Here is a 6,000-nt window from a genome sequence, read left to right as displayed (position 1 = left end):
GCAGGCACATCCCCAGTGGGGGGTGTGCAGGAGGCAGCTGATTGATGATTCTCTCACATCAATGTTTCTAACTCTCTATTCCTCTCTCCTCTTCTCTGTAAAAAATTAATTAAAAATATTAAAAAAAGAAAAGAAATAATGAGGCTCAGGCAAAGTCGAGAAAGGAAGAGTCCAACCAGTGTGTCCAGGGGTCTGCGTGGGTCACAGCTCCGGGTGCATGTGCAGAAGCACCTAGAAGAGGGCTGGTGAAGGGTGTGGTGCCTGCAGGGCTATGTGTGCCCTGCCCAGGAGTTGGCAACAACCCGGTGTCCCTCTCCGATTTTAAACACCGCAGGTCCGTGTTTGAAGACATCTTCACAAGAGCATGGCTTTCCTAGGGCTTAGGGAGACCTTCACAACCCATCCATCGAGTTAAGTAAAACGCCAGAATCTTGGAAATAAGGCAAAGAAAGGAAAACATCTTCCTTCAATGTCACACAGAAGCACTGTTTTCCTCCAAGCAATATTTAATTATAGGGGAATGTACCTTTGTTTGACTCATTAGTCATCATTGATTAAAACACCAGACATGGTGGTGTTAACTTGATTTTTTTTTTTTTTTTTCTGGTAGAGAGGCAATTGATTTCTGTCTGATAGAAAAGATAAGTCCAACTATTATGGTTTTATTGCATTGTCAGGACGTTTACCAGTTTTGTATCAAACCTAACAACTTTATTCCAACATCTTCTTTCAAAAATCTTTAGATACCTAGGTCCTCAAATGCTTTTTGAGCCAGCTTTACCCAACCCTCTGATTCTCTCATTAACAAGTTGAATAAATCTTGGATGTGCAATCCTTTTACATTTGCATGAGGACCATATTGTTAACTTTTGGAAAGTCATACTTTGACATGGGTGTTTCGGCCAAAAATCTCTGTGAAAGAAGATCGAACAGGAAAGCCTGAAACTGCTTTTTTTAGCCTGAGACTGAAGATGCCCTGTTGAGAGGGCACCAGTGTGCTCCTGAGATAGTGGGAAAGGTTATTTGAGGATTAAGAAGGGGTGTCTCAACTCACGATGGCACCCTGGGACCTGAGCAGCTCTGATTGGTGGGCAGGGGAGCTGATTTGCTAAGCGTGGGTGCTTGGGGTTTGGCTGGGGTCAGCAGATAGGACAGGAGGGCTTTCTGCAGCCGGTAATAGCAAAGCCAGAGCAGCAGTAGCGCCCCTCCCGGTATGCTGCTAGATGTAAATCTATTCAAGGCAGGACTTGAGCCAACAGCTGGCCAACATCCAGGGATACAGGCAGCGGGTGCAGCCCCATGTGTGGAAGGTAGCAGAGGTGTTCAGGCTGCAGGAACTCACATTTCAACAGGGAACTGAAAACGAGGCAAAAGCTGCATCTTCCAGATCTGGCCAGTGGCTTGGGGACAGGTGAGAGTAGGAAGACTATGATTTAAGAATATGTGAGGTCCTGGGGCTCAATTCCCAAGATGTCAGCTATTGTGCCTGAGGTGAATAAGATCTGCTTGTATTATCTCATTCACTCGTTCATTTGTTCGTTCGTTCATTCATTCATTCATTCATTCTTTCATTCAACAGGATGAATTGCCTGGCAAATGCCAGGCTCTGATGGCAGGTGGGAAGGTTTCTGTGACTGTGGTTGATTGCACTAGGGCAGGTGGCACTGTCATATCCTATGTTTCTATTTGCCCAATTCCCTTGCCCTCACTGGAATGAGATTGGAAGGAGAAGAGCAGTATTCTGTTTACCAAGACTAAATAGGACCTCATTATAACACCCCCCACAGTGGGCAACTGTCATTCTTGTTAGTTGGCTCCTTTGACCATTTAACCTGTGTTGGGAGAAATCCCTGCTTGATGGGCCAGCACCTCCCCCATGTAAAGCTCAGGAATAAGCTTCCCCAGCCACCGCTGCGGCTGGAGGCAGGCATGCACCTGAGGCTCTGCATGTCACCGAGGCTCCCTGGACAGACTTCAGTCTGAAAGCAACAACCCTCAGAGGGAGGGGCCACATGGGCTCTGCTTCGGTGATGGTGGTGCAGCCCCCTGCAGCCCCCAGTAGCAGGGCAGGTCCAGCCTGTGCCCAGCGATGGTGTGGGCACGTGTCCTCAGGGATCCTCAGGGATAAGTGCCTACTGGTTGTTGGCTGTCCCTCTGCAGCACTTGGCTCAAGCTGGTTGCCCTGCAGGCCCTTAGTGGGGTACTCCTCCTAGGAGATCCAAATCATTGATCTCCAATGAAGGATTTACCTAAACATCTAGAGATGTTTCACACAAAAGTAATTCTGGGAAGCAATGAAAAAAAAAATCCTATAAGCTCTGTCTTGCCTGTTTCTTTACTGGAAGTGTAGGGTGATGAATGGTATTGTATCCCTTCCATCAGGGAGGATCAGTGATGGGCTGTAAATGGAAATAGACCCTCATTCTGGTTAGGAGTTTGCCTTCTTTGCTCACCAAGCTTCTGACAGCAACAATTTGTGTGGACTTTGCAGAAAGCATTGCTTAGTATTATAGTGTTCCATATAACATTTAAAAATAAATTAATTAGCCCTAACTGGTTTGGCTCAGTGCATAGAGCATTGACCTTCAGACTGAAAGGTCCCAGGTTTGATTCCAGTCAAGGACATGTATCTTGGTTGCATGCATATCTCCTGTAGGAGGTGTGCAGGAGGCAGCTGATCGATGTTTCTCTCTCATCAATATTTCTAACTATCCTTCTCCCTTCCTCTCTGTAAAAAATCAATAAAATATATATATTTTAAAAATTAATCAAGGAACTCATTTATAGCAAAGGAAGTAAGGACATATAAAAGACTAATGCTGTCTCTTCCACCTGGCATGATTCAGGATATGCCTGAGTCAAAAGATCTATCCTCAATACACACCTTCTAGAATAGGCAAATCTGATCATGAAGTAGCTAGGGTATGCCAAGTTTCCATGCTCATTTCTCAATTCCATTTTGTGCTATTTATTGAGCAAAAACACTGGGCCAGGTGATTTATGCACATTATTGCAAATATGCAGTTATTACAGCAGCTTTTTTCCCACATGACAAAACTGAGTGCCAGTGAGGATAAGTTGCCCAAACCTACATAGCTAGTAGGCTTCAGAGTTGGGCTTGAAACCCATTGGTGCTCATGTTCTTTTCACCCTATCATGCCCTGCTTTCCATGGAGAACTGAAGGAGGCAATTCTTTTATGGCTCTTACTATTCCCTCTCCTTCCTCTTACTCTGACTTCAGATTAGAGCTATAATCCACAGTTTCAAAGGACATTTTAGAGTAAGGTGTTATTTATGATGTATTCAGTTAGGAAAAGGAGCACTGATTCAGGCCACTTCCTCTTGACAGGTTTAGACAAGATTAAGGAAAGAGATCTAACAACTTATTATAAAGCTATAGAAATCAAAACAGTGTGGTACTAGCACAGTATAGGTAGCAATACCAAGGAATAGACTTGATGATCCAGAAATAAGCTTCTACATCTATGGCCAATGGACTTTTGACAAGAATGTAAAGACCAATAAATGGGAAAAGAATGGTTTCTGCAACAAATGACGCTGGTACAAGTGAAAATTTGCATGAAAAAGAATGAAGTTGGACCCTTACCTCACACCATATATAAACATATAAATTCAAAATGGATCAAATATTTAAATATAAGAACTAAAACCATAAGACTCTTGGAAGAAAACATAGAGGTAAATGTTCATGACCTTTGATTTGGTAATGGAGTCTTAGATATGACCCCAAGAGTCATATAAGTATAAGTAACAACAACAACAAAAAAGGATAAATTGGACTTTATCAAAACTTAAAGCTTTTGTGCACCAGAGAACATTATTATTATTTAAAAAAATATTTTTATTGATTTTTTTTTTCAGAGAGGGATAGAGAGTTAGAAACATTGATGAGAGAGAATCATTTATCAGCTGCCTCCTGCACACTCCCCACTGGGGATGTTCCTGCAACCAAGGTACATGCCCCTGACCGGAATTGAACCTGGGACCCCTCAGTCCGCAGGCTGACACTCCATCCATGAGCCAAACCGGTTTTGGCAACCAGAGAACATTATTGAGTAAATGAAAAGATAACCTACAGAATGTGACAAAATATTTTCAAATTATATCTCTAAAGCATCTAGTATCCAGAAGATATAAAGAACTCTTACAACCCAACCAGAAAAAAACAACCCAATAGAAAATGGGCAAATACATTTCCATGAAGATATACAAATGGCCAACAGGCACATGAAAAGATGCTCAACATCAGTCATTAAAGAAATGCAGATCAAAACTCCAGTGAAACAGCACTTCACTGTTTCAATGATGGCTATTAAGGAAAAAAGTGTTAGTAAGAATATGGAGAAATTGAACTCTTATACATTGCTGGTGGGGACATAAAATGGTTCAGCCACTTTGATGATTCTAAAAAAGTTAAACATAGAATTATCATCTAATCCAGGAATTCTACTCTAAGATTCCCACCCCAAAGAACTGAACCAACAAATAGTTGTCCCTGAATTTTTATAGCAACTATACAATAATCAAAACTAGGGGGAAAAAAACCCCACAAAAACAAATGCCTAGCAATAAATGAATGGATAAACAAATTGTTGCATATATATATATATACAATGGAATATTATTTGGTCATAAAAAGGAATGAAATGCTGATACATGCCACAATGTGGACAAACCTTAGTAATGTTATGCTAAGTGAAAGAGACTAGACACAAAAAAATTACATATTTTATGATTCCATTTATATGAAATATCCAGAATAGGCAAACCCATAGAGACAAAATGCTAATTGTGGTTGTCAGGGCCTAGGAGTGAGGGGAATGGGAAGTAACTGCTTAATAGATATAGGCTTTCATTTTGTAATAATGAAAATATTTTGCAACTAGATAGAGGTGGTGGCTGCACAACATTGTGGATGTATTAAATACCACTGCATTGTCCATTTTATGGCATGCGAGTTTTACCTCAATAAAAATTGTATTAAAAAAGAAAAGATTAAAGTGAAACAACAGCCCGTCTCTTTGCAGAGTACTCTAACCGGAGCGTTTTGCGGATGGGGTCCTGCTCAGAGAGAAGCAGCAAAGAAGATCAGCAGGAGCGTCTCCAGAGGAATGGGGAAGGAGGTGCACCCCACCAGCCTGGTGGGAGCTCTGCCTGGCCATAGAAGGTTCCATCAGCTTGCTGGATCCACAGCTTCTCGGGAGTTAGCCTGACCCTCTGGAGGTTTTATAAGGCTCTCTCTCCTGCTCCTCCTCCACCTGCCTGTCTGGCCACGGAGAACTGGCTGGGCTCCAGGATGCTCACAGCTCACTTCTCGCTCTTGCAGTTGGAGTAGGCAGCCTCGCCAGGGACTGGCACAACTTCATTGGGCTTCAAGGGGCCGGACTGGGCGCAGCTCTGGAGCGGGGCTCCCCGGTGTGCGGACACTGCAAGTCTATATTCTCAGCCCAGCTAGCAGGATTGGGACCATTTTGGCAGGTCCAGGAAAGGTTTGGGAGCCCGTCCAGGAACACAGGTAAGTGAAAAGGGCCTCATAGGGGAATTGACAGGCTGTAACACATCCGAGTGTGTGACCCCACACTGTTTCCTCACCTTAGACCAGCAGGAGGGCCTGTAGCTGTCCTCCAGGCGTGGGGGCATTGCAGGGATGGCTTCTGGTTAATTTCTACTTGTTTTTCAGAGCTCAACACGGACACCGCCTTCTCTAGGAAGCCTTTCTGAGCCCAAAGTGTCCTTTCCCTGTGTCCTCAAAGCATCCTGAAGTTTTATAGCATTTTGTATATTGTATTTTAAAAGTCTAACGACCCATTGGTTTCCCATAGATACTGGTCTGTGGACTCTCCTGTGGTTGAGTGCTCTCCACCAGGCATCCCCTTACTTTCTCATTGGTGACCCTATAGGTGTCATAGGTGTCTATTATTGACCAAGGGAAGGACGGGTAGTTTTTTGCGCGTGCGTGTGCAACACACCACACACAC

General features: G+C 43.4%; 1 protein-coding gene across 1 annotated transcript in view; it reads left to right on the top strand.

The window, feature by feature from the left end:
* Window positions 1-5,390: 5,390 nt before the first annotated feature.
* Window positions 5,391-6,000, top strand: part of CALN1 (calneuron 1) — a 409,706-nt gene continuing 409,096 nt past the window's right edge. Inside the window, exon 1 of the mRNA XM_045571227.1 lies at window positions 5,391-5,537. The gene's annotated coding sequence lies outside the window, so the exon portion shown is untranslated. The remainder of the gene's footprint in view (window positions 5,538-6,000) is intronic.

Source organism: Pipistrellus kuhlii, unplaced genomic scaffold (assembly GCF_014108245.1).
Source record: "Pipistrellus kuhlii isolate mPipKuh1 unplaced genomic scaffold, mPipKuh1.p scaffold_m20_p_4, whole genome shotgun sequence".
NCBI lineage: Eukaryota > Metazoa > Chordata > Mammalia > Chiroptera > Vespertilionidae > Pipistrellus > Pipistrellus kuhlii.
The sequence above is the reverse complement of the archived record's forward strand: the minus strand, read 5'-3'. Positions and strand labels throughout refer to the sequence as shown.